This window comes from Dermacentor andersoni, chromosome 10 (assembly GCF_023375885.2).
Source record: "Dermacentor andersoni chromosome 10, qqDerAnde1_hic_scaffold, whole genome shotgun sequence".
Taxonomy (NCBI): domain Eukaryota; kingdom Metazoa; phylum Arthropoda; class Arachnida; order Ixodida; family Ixodidae; genus Dermacentor; species Dermacentor andersoni.
The window spans coordinates 45,699,427-45,717,722 of NC_092823.1; the positions used below are offsets into that span (position 1 = coordinate 45,699,427).

The following is an 18,296-nucleotide window of genomic DNA, read 5'->3' on the forward strand; positions in this document are numbered from 1 at the left end:
CCAGTGCGCCGAAGGAAACGTCAGTCGTGCAGGCGGCATTTGTCTGAAGCTCTGCTTAACACGCAAGCGTAACCGGCCAGCTCGTGAAATAGGTGGCGTCTTTCTGAAGCAGTGAAGCAAGCGAATGAGGGAGGCGCCTGGGCCTCCATGCTGGCTCCGGTTCGTCTGCAAATTTCTTCCGCACATCTCATTAGCACTATGAAAAATCGCAACGCAGAAATCGGCGGATAAAAATCGTCAGGCGTCCTTCATACTCTTCAAACTAACACTTTGAGCAGTAAGTCTGACAGGCATATGCTTGAAATCGCTCCTCTGGGAGGTTTGCTAATTATGAATAAATATATGCAGAACAAACCCTGCTTCTTTTTCCAAAAATACGTGAAGCATGCATCGGGAGGTGGGTATTTGTGGCGCTATATTGCACTCTGTTGTTGGGGACGCTTCCCTTACCACTGAGCCTTACCCGTACGCGGAAGCGAACAGATACTTCGAGCGCCACTTCGTCGAGCAACGCATTGGGAACGTCGTGCAGCGCCTGCATCCGCCTCCGATCGGAGACGCTGCGACCATAGGTGCAAAGTATCAATCACAGCGTCTCAAAGCGCTAGCTGTTCTGAGGGAAGAACGCGGGAACTGCTCCCCTTTCCATCGTGCCGCCATGCGGTACGGAACAGTACTACCCTGACAGAGGTGTCCCCATACTGTACCACGGCGCATTTCTTACGCGCAAGCGTGAGGGGATAGGTGGTGAAATCGGCGAGGTATGTCCGAAGCCGCGAAGAAAACAGAACGAGAAAGGTGCCTGGTGGTAAAGAGAATCGCGCACCGGGGAAAGTACGAACTGTGCGCGCGGCACTGTAACCACACCTAGAAGAATGTGTAGGTAACGTTGAGCGAAGTGGGGATGAAGAAACGAGATCACACTCGATGACCGCGTATATCCGTTGTCAGAACGCGCGAGGAAACGTGGCAGCAGCAGCGAGCGAAATAACCTTATTGCTGTCATGCGCTTCTACTGAAAGTGAGCTCCGAGAACACAGAGCACGCACAAAGCTACGCGCCGCCGACGCACCTAGGCTATGCCCCCAACGCAGATCGCTATCAAGATACAGCCGCGCTATCAAGATATCACCGCTACATGCGCAGTTTCATTCGGACTAGAATGCCACCCTCCTCTAACCCCTCCCCCCGGTGCCTCGCAACGTTGGGTGCCCCTCGCGTGGGGTAAGGCAGCGCGCTTGCTCTCCGTTTTCGTCTCTTTCGCGCGGTCCACATTGAGCCGCGATCTCATAGGCTTTGGCTGTCGCTAGGCGAATCTCTGCTTTCAGTCGGCGCCACCGTAGCGCTAGAATCTTGCTCCGGCTGGCGCTATCGCACCGCATGTGCGTTGCGAGTGCCAGAAATGACTGGCAGATAAGCTTTCCTTGCCAATATGCCCGGCAAGTTAAATGCGGCACGCTTTCATGCTAGGGTGATGCGTGTGTGCTTAGCAAAACTGAAGCGTGAATGCCAGACCATTGCAAATGTATTGGTCTAAGAAAGATATAAAGAACAACTGAAACGAAAGCTCAAGCTGGCACAAAGTCTTAGGAAATCACGAAGCAGATTTACTCGACAAAAACGTACTTTGCATTAATTATTACTTGGTGAAGTCTCCTTCGGCCAGGATGACGGAGTCCATGTGCCATGGCGTAGAGGCACACAGGTCTGTGGCTAGCTTACTGCCGCGAAGCCTGTTCCACTCGGCGTGAACAGCAGCCCAAAGGAAGTGCTTGTTCATTTTAGGGAGCTGCAGACTTCACAAGCGTGATATCAGAATTCCCGAGACAATCTCAATTGGATTTATGTCCGCTCCTCTTGCGGGCCACGAAAGTTTACGGTTTGCAAGGTACTCTAGGAAAGCCTCCACGGAACGTGAAGTATGGATTAGAGAAAGGTCATGCTGATTATAAAACAGCCCATCCTTGAATGGTCCATCCAAAGCAAAGGGCAGGACAACCTGCTCGATTACATTGCAATATTCTGCTGCAGTGAAGCGTTCATCTAGCCCTATAAGGGGACCCAAGCCTTCGGCTGTGATGGCACCCCAAACATTAACGGAGCCGCGCCCGCTGAGGCTTGTTCGCTTGAGGCAGGTGGGATGAAAGCTGCATCAGGCAAAAAAAAAACTACGAAAGTTTGTGTTTCCGCAAGTCAAATTGGTATAATACGTTTGGCCCAATCGCTGCTGTATCCAAACAATTTCCTTGTTTCCTTGTTCAAGCATCGCGACAGCATGAAAGCGTGCCGCATTTTACTTGCCGGGCATATTGGCAAGGAAAGCTTATCTGCCAGTCACGTCCGGCACTACGGTGGCGCCGACTGAAAGCAGCGATTCGCCTAACGACAGCCAAAGCATAGGAGAGTTGGACACGTATCCTCGAACTAGCGCTGACTGAGCCAAAAGCCCCGCTTTCCGCGGTTCGCGTTTCTTTTCATCGCGGTAGTAAAGTTTGCGCTGTCATCATTACTGAATCGTCACCTTTCCTCGTTTTCAAATAAAACAGAAGCAGAACAGAAGCAAAAAATGTCGCAGGATAGGGGGCGCACCATCGCACAGCGCTATCTAACCAGATGTGCCCGCCTGTCAATGGTGATGACTGGACGGCGCGCACTATACCTTCAGTTATGCTTCGGCCACGCGCTCCGCTGTTCGCGTTTATTTCTATCGCCATACTACATTTGTATGCATAAGAAGAGTGCGCCAGGTCATAGGCACACAAAGAAATGACAGATGTACAGCGCTTACTTTCAACAAATGGTGAAAGTAAGCGGTGTGTGTCTGTCGCTCTTTCGTGTGTTTATGTCCTGGTGGTGCTCTAAACTTAACCTCAATTAGATACGACTGACCAGCTAGCCAACGTAGCCACCCTCGTTGCATAGCCAAGTTGGCATTCCAGCAACCAGCACGTTTGGCACATACACACCGACGCCAAGCCATGTACTTTCTTCATGTCACCGTTACAAACGTAGGCGTATACAATATTAGCGATGAAAGCAACGTGCCTTCCAGGTAGACAGAACTTACTGCCGGTAGTGTGTGCGACTCAAATCATGTGTTTTTTGAAATGATACCTAGAGCGCCTGAGGGCTGTTGAGAACAACACGAAGACCCCTTTTTGCAGACAATAGAAGCAGGTCCACTCGCAGAGCTTATTACCACGGTGTCGCTGCAGAATATTGTGATATCTAAGCGACCCTTATTCTGTCATGTTCGGGAGGAAAAACGTGCTGGTCTATATTTGTCTTGATGCCCAAAACGAATGGCAGCGTGCTAAAGCGGTACATAAAGAGTCAACGCACAAGAAAACACACGCAGCCATTATAAATCTTGCTCCCTTGCTCATGCACTGCACCACGAAGTCACAAGATTATGCTATGATGATAGGCAGAAGCAATCGTACGACGATGGTCGCTGCTTTCTAGTGTGAAGGCTAAGAAACAGACTTAATTATCAGGAATGACAAACCAAGACCACGGGGTTACCAACTTAGAAACGCATTATTTTAGTACTCAATTGGTATAAATAAAAAATGTGAATCTTACCTCAATTGGCAGCCTTCTCATTAAACTGAGGGTCTATCCCTGGAATACACAAAGGTTAGCTTGAAAACGCTTTGTACGGAAAGCCATAGTTCAAATCTGAAGCAATTATGAACACGCAGTGTTCGGTACCAAATGTCTGCGATGTCTGATGAGTGTTCAACAGTTCATATCCAGACCTCTTCGCTCTTGTACAGATTCAATGCGACCACAGGTGGTCGCATTGAATCTGTACAAGAGCGAAGAGGCAGCCTATGGGCTCGGAACGTCAAACTTCCGGGGTTTGCGAAATAGCATTTTTGAAGTAGTATCGTAGTAATAATTCAAACGTTGTGGAACTGCAGTCCCTTATGGGTGATTAACACTGACATTTAAAATAGCGCTTTCTTTAGTTTAACTAATACGATGTGTCGTTTATAGAATGGCACTTGGGCTCACAAAGCAACATTGCGCCTGGAAAATCAGCTATCGGTACCCTGTTAAAACATGTTTCTTTTTTCTGCCGTAATCAGTTTACTAAGCACATTGCTGGTGCTCATGAATTTACTTTTCGGTAACGGTATATCTAATGGCTAAAGCGTCAGAGACGTACTTACGTGCACAACGGCGACGACAATCATAATACGTGCGAAAGTTATTCCGAGTTCCTCCGCAGCCATCATACCAGAAGACGTGGCACCGGCGAGTGTCGGGACTGAAGTAGAATCGGTACGACCTACGGCCACTTGGACAGTAGTGGCCTTCACTTGGGGCAACGTGACACGGATCCAATATCGACGGACGATCTGCGAACAAAAGTTACGATGTCCACCTTTCAAGATAGGCGCGCAGCATGCCCGATAACATTGCTAGTACTGTCACGTAGTAGTGACGGCGAGGAAGGCGGCAACAACAGTGAATGACGAAACCTGCATTTCACTGGGCGAACATTTGCCCTCAAAAACAGGCTGCACTCAAAAGAATTGCAGCGGCGAGCACTGTCGGCCATCGTCGAAAATGGACAGGTTTAGTTTACCGTTTGCAACCGAACGTAAACGCACTACGAACGGAAAGAAATAGCGTCGTCACTGGGCAAGCTCCTAACGATATTGAGTTTCTGCGCTACGATAACGTACGTTATTTGGCGAGTTTAACGTTCGTAATTTTTACGGATGGTAAGAGATAACGTTGTCTGCCATGGCGGCCCCATCACTCCAGCTTCAGCGTGAAAGAGGGAGAGCAAATGATAAAGGAAAGGTAGGGAGGTTAACCAGGACTGAGCCCGGTTGGCTACCCTACACTGGGGAAAGGGAAAAATGGGACGGAAAGATTAAAAGAAGAAGAAGCTTCAGCGTGAATTCTCGTGATGGCTGCGCTCTCACTTTCATTCATCGCCAGTAACTATTGAAATGAGCTTTCGCGTCCTCTGAACTCGCCTCAAACGCTTGTTATGATCGCTTAGTGCGTCCAATTTCTGAGATATTTCGGCGATTCCGGCGTGCATAGGTCTAAAGGAGACGCGTCCGCACAGCAACAACAGGATGGATTGCCTTGGCTTGGTTACGTTCGGCACGAGGCACCAGACGGTGCCCTGTCTTCTAGTGTATTTGTTTCGTTTGCGCTACCGCACGTTAAACTAAGTGTCTTGAAGTGACGCACACCGCAACGCCCCGCAAAGCTGCTCGCGTTTAACATACATAAGGAGACAAACGCTATTCTAAAGCTGTCTAATATGATCACCGGGTCAAGCTCTTTGGCATTCATACGCGAGTCATCGAAGGTGACAAAATAACCGCTGGTGCCCGCGTGTCTTTCTGAAAGTGCTAGGCAATTCGTGCCGCACATACATGCAGTCAGATTACCCAAGGTTCGCTAACAACAGACAGCGGGTGGAACCATCGATAAGATTTGAGAGAAACTTCCGATGCATATAGGCGCGTCCTGCGCTGAGCGATAACATTTGTTAGACAGTGAAACGCGGACACCCGATAAAGATAAACGAGTACACGCGTCAGTAATTTCTACGTTGTGCAGTATTTTGAATTATTGTACGTTTCAATCAGGGTTGCTTACACGTCACTAATATTATGTCTTCTCATTCTTCAAAACATTACAATGGTTCGTCCAGCTTTTTAGCACATTTCCGTAATAATTTCTTTGCCATGATGCTGCACCTAAACGAGGGCTATGCAGAAGCGGAGAGCTGCAGAAAAAATAATAAGGCCAAAACCATTTTTTTAAGAGAAATAATTTTTGGAATTCTTGCTCAGTCAGTTACGTTGTTGGGTTATGGCGAAGTTCAACAAATTGTCAAACTTCAGTGCAAAACTTGAGGGCACACTGGCATGAAGGCGAGAATACGTATTTAGTAGTGTTCGTTTACCTCTACGAAAAAGTACATTTCTCTAGGCTAATAAGACATCGCTGTTCCGGTTCGAGAAGGTAATGTACAGAAGAATAAATAGAGGTTGGTGTGCACAGGACTGACAACAGTCACAAGAAAGGGCTAGTAGATTACCGCTTCATTATTTATTTAAAAAAAGGGTCCGCAAACATTGCAGTCTATCGGTACTAACGTGCGGGATAGAAACATTGAAGAGAACATGATTGTGAAGAAGCTATGGGTCGTCTACCGAGAGATGGAACGAAGGCTGCTCGTCTTAGCATTCAGAGGCAAGAAAAAAGTAACATGTTTGATTATACTACTTCGTTCCATACACAGCAGTCAACATTGTGGAAGCCAGAGAGACTTGTGGTAGTGGCTACGTTCGCGCTTTCATGTAGTTCGATGTATTTTGACTGCAATTGTGCGCAACTGTTCTTTATATAGGCTCAGCATTGAACGAAACAAATTTTAATCCTTAGAAACAAACACACCGTGGTATACGGCTGCTAATGCGTTGGTTTAGGTCATTTTTGTTTGTATTGTTCTTTTCAGATTTTTTATTTGCAACCCGACGCAAGGAGCCTGAGGTGCATGCTAGAGCGAGCAAACGCTCTTGGCGCACAGCGAAGCATAGGCGGAACACGCGGAGTGATTTTTCTTGACCGAAGTTCTTGCGTAGCTTCCACAGCGTTGACTGCTATGTATGGAATGGAGTATAGAGAGCAAACAGAGGTGGTCGTAATTTTAGTTGAGATTAAGAGCGACAACTGGAACTATGGAGGCCATCGAGAATGTATATTCATCATCATAATCATCATAATCATCATCATTATCGTCGTCGCCGTCGTCGTCATCGTCATCGTCGTTGCCATCAGCCACCGATTTGTATGTCCACTGCATGACGAAGGTTTCTTTCCGCGTTCTCTAATTGCCCCTCTCTCGCGCTAGCTGATTCCTACTTGCGTCTGCAAATTCCCTAACTTCATCACCTCAGCCAGTTTTCTGCCATCCTGAACTGCGCTTCGCTTCCCTTGACGCCCATTCTGTAACTACAATGGCTCATCGAGTATATGCCCTACGCACTACATGGCCTGCCCAGCTCCCTTTTTTCTCTTAATGCCAACGAGAATATCTACTGTCCACCTTTGCTCTCTGATCTGTATCGATCTCTTCCTGTCTCCTAAGGCTACGCCTAACCTTTTTTTGTTCCATCGCTCTTTACGCGGTATTTAACTTCCATATATATATATATATATATATATATATATATATATATATATATATATATATATAACAAGGATTAGAATGTATATATAACAATTAGAATCACATAGTAGGTTCCTAATGAAACGATACGCCGGAAGAAAACTGGGTGGTGTTGTTATTGAAATCACGAAATGTGTAGGCATATGATGGAACCAGCTGACGCAAAACAGGTTTAATTGGATATCGTCTGAAGATGCCTTCGCCCGGTAAAGGGGCACAAAATACATTGATGATGATTACGATGATGGCCACTGAGAGCTCTACACTTACAATGACCCATTAGCAAAAGGACAGGCTAATGCACCCTCGAATTATTTGATTAGCAGAGAGAAGTGCGCCCAATAATTTCTTTACCCCTTGTACGTTGTTCGAGCACCCGAGCTCGTGCCTACCAAGTTACTACCAACTATTGTAGTTTTACTGGTCAATAGCATTTCAGCAACAGCTTGCCTAAAACTGCAAAACTAATTTTTTTACCTTTGAAATCTGTTCCTCTTGCATAAAAAAATGCGTAATTCGAACATTTTTACACGCGTTTCTATTCTAGTATTATATACTGCACTAAAATATTTGGTTCGAAATATGTTTGCATAGAGTGATCCGCATGTTACACTTGCCAGAAAACAACGTTTGCAGAAGGGAGTCGTATCAGAGTAAGAATATGCTGAAATATGTATATCGCCACAATACAGATCGATTTCCGTAGAAAACACTCCACGGACGATTACGATACTCCCTAATGCGAACTTTGAGCGCAGCTGTATACGTGTTTTGATTTCGCGATATATATTCCGTCTCGCGCGGCATGTTGCAAACGGAGCGAAGGGTGGCGTGACTGCCTCGCTAATCGGGAAATCGCGAGAGCCAGCGCGTAAGCAACGTGTGGGCGCGACTAATAGAAGCCACCGCAGACAGGCCTCCGCTCATGCAGCGCTTTTTCCATATATAGTATAGGTGGGCGCGCTCGCCGCGTGCCTTATCGATGGCTTAATCGGGGAAGAGACGACGGCGCTCTACTCTGACGCCATCTCGTAGCGGTCGACGCCGTGGAGCCCGTCTTGCGCGACACTGCGCTTTTTTTATCATGCTTTCAGCATACCCCCCTGCTCGGCTTTCCGCCTCATAGTTCCGCTGTAACCTCGTCCTCCGCTTTCCTCCTCGCACTCTCTTCGCTATCAGTTTCGTCCCCCGCTGCACTCCACGCTCGCCCTTGGTTGCGCCAAGGACGCCGACGCTCAACGCAGGAACGGTCTATGTTCTAGAAAAAGCTGCGCACTAAAACGATAAGTGTCAAGCAATTGCCGATGCAAAAGAAGACAAGGTCGACGTACGTGGTTGTTGAAATAATTTCATGCACAAATATTGCGAAAACACCCTTGTACTTAGATTTAGGTGCACGTTAAAGGACCCCAGGTAGTCGAAATTTCCGGAGTACCTTACTACAGCGTGCCTCATAATCAGAAAATGGTTTTGGCAAGGAAAACCCCACAATTGTTTCTGATTGTATGTCTCTATTCTGTGTTTTGCTATGCCTATTATTCACCTGATTCGTATATTGTCATATTTCACAAGTGATTACGATTTTACATATCGGGTTTCCTTAGTCATCCCGCAGCAAAGTGGACGCTTACTTATTCATCAGAAGCTTCGACAGCCACGCATATCTGTGTGTATGTGGGCAGGAGGGAGCGCTTTCTTCCGCTAAAGCCCCCCTACTCTAATTGACGTCCTGAGGTTTCTTGCGGACAAGATACGGACCATGCACATTTGCAAGATGGGCCTAAGGAATTTCGACCATCTTCTTGACATGACTGGCATGTGTTTGGCGCTCTCATTGGCCCGTCAAACGAGCGCAGGCTCGGTGCGCTTCCGTTTCCTTCTTTAGCGTCCACAGCCGTCTTTCGACGCGGCGCTATGCTGCCGTTACGAATTCCTCAGGGGCTAGTTATAGAGGGTTGCAATGTGGGCTTGTTGGTAACGCATCTGGAATAGGTGTACGGTCGCGCTATTAAAAGACAGGACACACAGGGACACGCACATATGTGTGTGTCCCTGTGTGTCTGCTTTCGTCCTGTCTTTTAATAGCGCGACCGTACACCTATTCCAGGCAAGTTATAGTCCGGCGTTTTCAGCATTCTAGGTAGCATCCAGACAAATTGAATACGTCACCCCGCCAAAGCCTGGATGCGCGCGCAGTGAGGTAGCCTATGGAACTCGATCACTCCTCGTCGTCTGATGGAGAGTGCGACAGTTAGCTTTGATGACACTTGGTGGCAGCACAACAGATGGTGAAAGCTACAGAGAAACTTACATTCCCTGCATTTTAGGCTAGTTACACTTGTTTTTGTTACATATTTAGTTGCTGGCTACTGCTGCGTTTTGTCGACGTGACTAGGTATCGTTTAACACTACTTTCATGTTCATACGACATCTACGACGCACATAACTGACCATTTCTTTCTAGAAGTGGTTACCAGATATCCTGATCCCAGAGATGCCACACTCATGTAACGTTGGCTAAGAAGACGTTGCTTTCAGATAAGTCGGAAATGCATTTTTGCGCCCAACATGCCAATTATTTCATTAAAAGAGGAACTGTCGAAATAAGTCTGAAATGCATTGCGTTGAACACGTCTGTGACAAATTCAACTATCATGCGTACCATTAAGTGAGCGCTAAATCTTATAAGGACAGCGGTTTCCCTGACGAGCCTTCAACGAAACCAAATTTTAACAACGTCAATTACGTGTTCAGCTATATTACGTCTTTCGTTAACGGACGCTTACCCCAATTTAATACTTGCTACCGCTAGCAAGCCATGCGAAGCTTGCTCCTTCGAAGTTTACAGCGAAATTCGTAACATTTGATGAGCCAAATGTACATTATTTCATTCACGCCAATTTGACTAAAAAGAAACTTACGTCTCAAGCATGTGGCCTGGCATTCGTTCAATGTGGGAAAGTTATTACCAGCATAAGTACATTCGCGGCCCTTAAGGCAGCTTCCTATAATTGGGTCGTAGTAGTAAACAGGATGGTCTTGACCAAGGGCGCAGTGTGGTTTCGGGCGTGGAGATATGCATACGCTGGCTGAAACAAGCAACAAGTATGCAAAAAATAATTAACACAATAGTCTTGCTTTATTCCGAAATGGAATCTAAATGATAACACAACAGTGAAATGTTCGAGGGAAAGTAGAATGTCATGCGTTTCGTTCGGGTTACTACTGTGGCTTAAATGCATAAATAGGGAGTTTTGTAGATGCTGTAAGGAAGGTACGAATAACACAGGTTATGGCAATCCAGTATATCTCATTCGAATACTTCGACCACGAATGTAGCCATGGCAGCCACAACTACAACAACACGAACCAATCAATAAACTTGAAACTGGTATTTATTTCCGTTGTACCGGCGCGGCGATGGAGCTGCCTACCACCCCCGCAGCCATAAACAACTCCACGGGGCGTCCCGCGGGCCTCCCGCGAACAGACCTTCGTGAGTGCTGGACACCAGGCACACGGACACATGATCCGACTCGCTGTGCCGAACGTCGTGCTCGAGCTCCCTTTCCTGATTACTATGTTTACTGCTTTGCTTTCGCACTAGGTCCACGCATCGCACTTATCTATGCTCTTACTCCTTCTTTTCTCCTCTCTCTGTAAAGCCCTCGCCAGTTCCGGCGCGCTGCGCCCGCCCGCTCCATTCTCTCTCTTTTTAACAGAATAAACTAGACTTTGTTACCGAAAAGACTTGTGCCCGTCTCGTTCACCACGGCTCTACACTGTCATGACAATGTACGGCCAACTGGAGTAGTTTTCGGACCATGCGATACTCTGGCCCAACTCCCTCGAAAAAAAATTCTTCTCTGCCAATGAAGTCGCCATTTTTGTCCTATATGACTATGATCGTGCTCATCTGAATTCAAGGCTAAGTTTCCTGGAAACAACTTTTTCGCAAATTCTGTGGTGCGACAATTTTCTTTTCTGTTGTACCTTCTACGAAAGGTCCGGGCTCTACAAGTCACTGCATTTACTGCTGCATACGCGTTAATTTTCTTGAAAATCTGTAAAGCAGGCCGCAGGCTGTAAACTAAATATAGTTTTTTAGGAGTGCGGGTCATAATGCACGTAGCAACAAAATATAGCTGCAGCGATCATACACAGCGCCGTATAACGCAAGAAAGACAGCAGCCAAGCGCGACCACAGTTTGCCTCAGATGCAACAACGAATGCCACTCCAAATTATATTAAAGTTTCACAGAGTTCCGTTATTGATGGTGGAGTCTTTTGTACTAATAATGAGCGCACTTAAGATCATGACGTACTCCATTCTACTTACTGCTACGGCAAAATCCATTGCATTCGCCTTTTGTTGTAAATGCGCCTTGAAGATTGCAAGTTGGCTCACAAGTCCGGGTGGTTGGATTGAACTGCCAAGACGCCAACCAGCATATTTCGTTCTTCAGCGGCCGGTGGCTAGTCAAGCATCTTTGATCTTAAGTGAGAAAAAACAATGCACTGTATTGATAGAGACATGTGGTGTTGTTTCCCTTGGTGTTTAATGAAGGAATTGCGCGTCTTCAGTTATCTAAACACATAGCTAAACGCACATAAGTTGCAACAAATAACCAGTTTCGCAGACGAGGCTGCGGCGAGGCTAGCTCGTAGCAATGCTTCAAAGTAGAAAAGAAGTGATGAGCACTAATAACAATTCGAAAACAAAAGAACTGAAGGCTGCAGCGAAGCCAAGCAGAAAAGCTCAATTGAGTGAACAGGACAACGCGAACAACTTGAATGAGGACAGCAGGAACTATAGGCACAGCAGTGGGCCGGCGGCGCGGTCAGGTAGTTGGGACGGCAAGATGAAAGGTGGCCCACTACAGACGGTCAAGCACTTGACGAGTATGCGAACTTTATCTGTCAAATGTTTAATCGCTTCCTAGTAAGTAGTGGAAAAAAGTGGCAAGAACTGCTTGAAAATGTAGCCGAATTCCTACAGCTTAGCGTACGAGGAGACTATGGCCATGAGTCGCCGGTCATACACCAAACTGACTTTGCAGACGCAGAATACGTCAGCACCATCCAGTGTGCAAGCACCACAGCCTAGTAATAATATAGAGTTTTAGCTTGCCTGTGATCAATAACCCCCTATGGACAACCAAATTATCAGAGACGTGGATAGCAATATCAACGCTGCTAGTGACATCTTGTGACGATTTCTCCAACTCCAACGTCTTTGAGGATCTTTTGTGCTTCGTGAGTGTGCTTGTTGCAAGAGAATACTAAAGGAATCACATGTTAACGATTATGTCACTACCGACGTTTTACAACAGAAGTCAGGTAGAATGTGGTAGGTCACTGCCACGATAGCTGTGTACTCTCTGGTTAAATGCTTTGTCACAAGATGGCGGTACCAGCGTTCTTCTTGCCTTCCTCCAGCTTTCCGATAACCCAGTACTCAGCAAACGGTTCTACGCTTACGGAATACCTAAAGCCTTCCAATAACTGTAAGGGCCATCCTAGTGAAACAAAAAAAAGAAAATTACACTGACGTTTCCTTTGTGATTGCGGGTTAGACGTAAGCGTAAGGGTGCCATTCGTACATAATTGCGATAGGACATATAGGAACACTCAGGAGCATTTCTGCCGTCGTCGTCGCCGTGATGTTCCGTATAAAGAGCAAGAGTGGTAACATTGTCCGCGCGCGCCACATGCTGTATGCGTGAGTGAAAGCGTGCGACGGTGAGTCGACGATGGCGGCTCAACCTCGCGCGCGCCAGGGAGGAAAGTGGGGAGGCATCTCACCGTCTTCTGTCGCGCGCGAGACTACGGGGGGAGGGGAGAGAGGGGCAGCAACTGCGTAGTCAGCGGCCACGCGCGCCCTATCTTGAAAGCGACCTGCACTGAGAGCAGAGCTTAGGCTCATCGACGGAGCATACCTTTGTGAGCTGTTTGCTTTTCGTCGCGAGAAAGGCCGTGGGGGGATGGGAGGGAGGAAGGGGGGCGGCGTTGTTCTCTGGAAGCAACTGCGTATTTCGCGACGGCGCCCAAGGGGAACCAACGATCGCGGCTCAATATCGCGCGCGCAACGAAGGAAAGCAGGGATGCAGCGCGAGAGGAAGGGGCTAGGGGCGGAGTTCTACTCCAGCAGCAAGTGCGTACTTTGCACGGTTGCGCGCGGTAGCACGCTGCCTATTCTGAACGCGATCTGCAGACGCCTCATATCTTTGTACGTGCTGCGTTCTCGACGCTCTGTTTGGGTTGAAGCGATAAAGAGCACGCCGGTGTTTTGACAGCGAGTGTCCACGGCCATCGAGTGTGATGCGTTCATGTCTGCCTGTGCTAGTTGACAGTATACTTGGTAATTTAGTCAACAAGTTAACGTTTCCAAGTTGATACGGCCAATCGTACTACTATCCTTACTTCGTAGATGTGCCAGCTGATTTGCTATTGCAATCGATGCTTCGCCTTTTGGGCAAAACTGCGACATTTTTCAGTGCGTTGCCACTCAAAGGACACTTCATGCAGATTTAGGAGGCAACATATCTAACATTTTATGCATGTTTCTACCCCTATATGCTCGTATCTAATCATGTTTCCGCCTACCAGAGTCAAGGGGCTGCTGTGCTGAGGGAACAGGATTCGAAACCAACCGTCGGAACAGCTTGGGTAACTGAGTATGTTGCAATGTGTATATTTGGGCCACTCTTCAACAAACCTCTCTCATGCCGACATGGGTCACAGTGCACGCGGGAGTGGGAACGTAGCGCTGTTCGAAGAAAATGTTTGACTTCGACTGAGAGCACTGGGCTTGTGCCATCCGGACTGGTGATCTTCAATGAACCTCTGTGAAGCCGACTTGAGGTATGTGCAACTCGATTTGAGCTCGTGTTCAGTAAACCTCTTTGATGCTAGCTTGGGCCACTGGCTCTGTGCCAGTAGGCGTCAGCCACCTCTAAAATGATGAACATGATCCGTTATAATTCTTCTATGCTGAGCGGAATCGAACCGTGGTCACAAGGATTCCTCGAGGACCACAATCCGACGCCACAAATGCACTGGGTATGTTCTGCTTTTCAACAAACGTCGTTCACGCCAACGCTTTAGCGAGGTGCCCCACGACTGCACTGGGTGTATGACGCTCTTCGATCAGCCTCTAGCCCACTTAGGTTGCTGAGTATGTGCCATTTAGCATTCGACAACTCTCACTGTCGGCAAGCACCGGTGCGCCAGGCTTCTCGTCTCGGAGGCCAGGCGCGGACTTCACAGCAGCGCCACTAGATGGCGCAGCGTGTGGAAAAAGAAGCGCTATAGAGCTGCCCGGCTGCTGCACGACGCGTTTCTCAGGGTTTGCGCGCACCAACGCGCCATGAATATCCGATGCCCATGCGCAGGCTTCACAGCCTGCGCATGTCAGTTAACACGGAGTGTTCTTAGGGAAGAGCCATTGTCCTAGAAACGTACAGAATAAAGTACAGTGCTCACGGATTGAAATAGGACACGGAGCATTTAGTACAACCCTACATATGTGCAAAGTACGCGAGAGCACAATGTCATGTCGCTAGGAATTTGGTCACCAAAGTTGACGAGGACTCCGATGTAAGTGTACGCGCCAGAATTACGTCGATGTGACACGAACTGCAGCCGGTTGAAGCGAAAGTATGCGCATTACTTAGCCCTAAATTGACGCGTTTCATTCCGTGAGCACTGTACATATTACCTTGTAGAGCCGCCACAGGTGTATTGTATTGAAAGGCAATGTGAATTTTTTGCGGCAGGTGACGAGCACTACACTGCGCATATACACGTATACAAAAATATTAACAGCTGGCTTTTAAACTGAATTAGCACATTAGCAGCGAGGCACTTCGGTGTCGCAGTTACACATGAGATTACTTCGCATATTGTGGTAAAACGTAAGCTTAAAATATTTGCAACGGACAGCTGGACACTCCTTCACCTAAAAAAAATTCTATGACACTTAAGCACGCGAAAGCATTATAGTCCAATTGAACGCCGCTGAGCGCTCCTTCAAGGTACGAACTCCTCGCGACCAAGCGAGCGCGCAGAGACGCTTGGCCAACACCTCCCAGGTAGCACAAGGCCGGTGCACTTCGAACCGTGACGCCATGCTACCTTGCCCGACTGCCATGGAACTAAACGAGGGTGCTCCCGTGTAAGCTTCGGTTATTTTGACGCCACCGCCTTCTTCATGCTTGGCTTGGCAAGAGAAATTTTATGTCCAAGTAGCATGATGTCATAAAGCAGAGTGCACGGACTTGCTATTTAGCAGACACTGGTTTAGTCCCGTGGGCAGGACACCTGGTATCAGAGCGTTGGGTCGTAGGTTCCAAGCTCGCTAACGCCGACGTTCTTCCTTTCGAACTAATTCTGATTTTTATACAATAATTTCTTTATAGCAATTACCGAGGCGAAGTTAGAACTCAGGCTAGAGCTTGCGCAACAAGCAACGCGGAGATAACACAGGAATCCGAGAGCACGGGTGACGTGGCGTTGCGGCAATGCCTTCTCGCCTCACGTAACATCTGGCGTGACGGCAGCAGACGACGTAGCAGACGTCGTCTGCTACGTCGAGGCGGGCGCGTGATGTGGCGTCGCTCTCAGTGGGAATTTGAGTGCCGTTTGGCTGCTACGGTTGCCGGCTATTTTGTTCAACGGGCCATTTCAGGCTTTCGCATAAATAATAAACAAGTAAGCAGACAAACCAGGACATAAGACTCCTACTACAGGCAACATCACTTACTTATGCAACAGTAGATTTTTGGAATACGAGACCATATCTCCCGCATCAATTTCAGTGATCACTATGATGCAAGTACTGGCTCGTTGGAACATTTTGAGCGATTGAATTACTTGATTAAAAAGGGGATAGAATTGTGGACGCAATAAAAGTGAGTGATGCCGACGTGTGCCGAGCACAATTTCCATGCGTGCCTCGAATCAGGTAACATGATACCAATAAATTTGCATAGTATTGTCCATGCCAATAACCTCAGCGCTTTTCGTTCACTAATACATAGCTTTACATTTGATAGCGTCAAGAAGCGATTCGCTAGACATAGCTGAAACTAATGAAATAAATTTGATGGATAATGCATATCTGCCTAATAAACTCGGTTAATAATTACCAAACGTAGAGCTTGTAGCTCCGCCAAGGCCAAAGAGCAAGAAACACCTCGCAAGCGACAATATTTTCATCGTGTGGTTCCAAAGTAAGTTTAGGTATTGTATTAACGTGTTCTTCTGCGTATGAGCTTGACGCACGGCTGTATTGTATTGTGTGGTGTGCCTTCACGATTACAGGGCGCCTCTCCGCCCAAACAGAAAGACAATTGCCTTTATTTTTTTTTTGAATAAATCTTTTTCCTCTTCATCGTTTCTCATACAGAGGTATGAATACTTAAGGAAAAAAAATGCCGTTTTGTGCGTGCCCGATAGCGAAAGACAGGTGTATGCGAGCCCATGATTCTCTTTCTCTCACTACTTTGACATCTGTTGGAGCGCAATGCTTAGAAAAAAAAACGTGTACGCATATAACTGACCGCATGCTTTTCGGTGCTATAATAACATAGCAAAAATATCTATGAACTATTTATAATGCAAAACCCGAACGTGTTCAAAGATTTATGAGGTGCGACCAGCGGGAGGTAGTTCTCGTTGGACGCACAGCCCCTGTAAAACGTATTGTTGTAGGAAGAACATGAAAAGCTGAAAAAAAAAATAATAGACAAGCTTTCTTTCTTTTCAAAAAGATAGAAGTGATTGTGAGAAACTCTTTATCAGGAAAGCTTCGAGGGGAATATTTTAGCGTTCTCGCCTGATGTTCTAAGCATGAGCGCTGCAGGTAGTAAAAGTTGGGAGAATCGCGACTTATACTATTCCGTTCTTTTAAACATTAGTGGCTTTGTTTTTTGACAGGAATCGTAGGAACTTTAAACTTTGCGCGTGTTAAGTTCTCCTGCTTTACGTTTTTCAGATCTAGGGATTTCTGTTTTTTTTTCGGTACATTTTAGCGGTGGCCCGGCATAAATGTGTGTGAGACAGTCAGTTTTTAAAACAAAGTGTTTTCTTGAAAGGCTGTTGACTTACTAAGCAGAATGTTACAGGAAGCAAGACGTCTTGTTCAGTCACGTGTCGCCAAATGAACTTTTAGTGGTGGGTTGTTTATATGGCGCGGCACAAGGACTAATACTCTTAAGTTGAAGCTTGCAAATAGGCTAGAAAGTTACTCTACTCCTCAGCTATACAAATATATAATACAGGTACTCATTCTTTCCTCGTACGATTAACGACTGCAATAATTTACCACCACAGGTTCTCGAAAGCGCCAATCAGAAATTGTTCGTTCGCGCATTGCCTGCACCGTGTTACTGATAATTCTAGACTGATTTATTTTTACAGTGTACTTTGTTTTGACTCCCATGCACTCAGAACTTCTTGTCGCTTTTTGTAATTAAATATGCTCGCCTGGGAGTGTATTCTGTAAGAGTCCACCTAGTGGACGGTCCATTTCGGCCGCTGCTGATTGGGTACAGCTGTACGAGAGAGGAGGAGACGAGAGGCCCTAGCCAATCAGCAGCAGCCGAAATGGACAGTCCACTAGGTGGACTCTTACAGAATGCCCCCCCCCCCCCCCCCCCTGTACTTATGTTATTGCTCTCGACATGATTTGCATTGTGGGTGGCATCAGGCGTCGCTTTTGTTTGCGAGGACAACTTGCGAAGTTGTTTTGCCTGTTATTAGGCATTATGTTTTTGTACGGGATGTGTATCTGGTTGGCCATTATTATTACGTTATATAACTGGTAGTTGCCACCCTAGTCGTGTTTATGTGATGTTATTTGATATTGCTATAGTATTATATAACTTTGCTTTAATTTGCGTACCATTCGGCCTTTAATTCTATAAAAATAATACTTTTCTTACTGCAGTAAGAACAGCTTTACGTTCATTCTGCTTCTCTTCACTTCTGTATTTTCTGTAATGTGTTGATACCTATGTATCACTCACCCCTGCCTAAAGTCTGGCATTCAGACTGCCAGTATTTTAATAAATAGAATTAA

The 18,296-nt window shown here is 46.7% G+C and overlaps 1 long non-coding RNA gene across 1 annotated transcript in view; it reads right to left on the bottom strand.

The window, feature by feature from the left end:
- Positions 1 to 16,470, bottom strand: part of LOC126543128 (uncharacterized) — a 16,854-nt gene extending 384 nt beyond the window's left edge. Inside the window, exons 1-5 of the long non-coding RNA XR_011890478.1 lie at positions 16,363 to 16,470; positions 11,553 to 11,708; positions 10,135 to 10,302; positions 4,179 to 4,367; positions 3,586 to 3,624 (exon numbers count right to left, since the gene is read on the bottom strand). This is a non-coding gene — a long non-coding RNA (uncharacterized lncRNA). The remainder of the gene's footprint in view (positions 1 to 3,585; positions 3,625 to 4,178; positions 4,368 to 10,134; positions 10,303 to 11,552; positions 11,709 to 16,362) is intronic.
- Between the last annotated feature and the right edge of the window lie 1,826 nt (positions 16,471 to 18,296).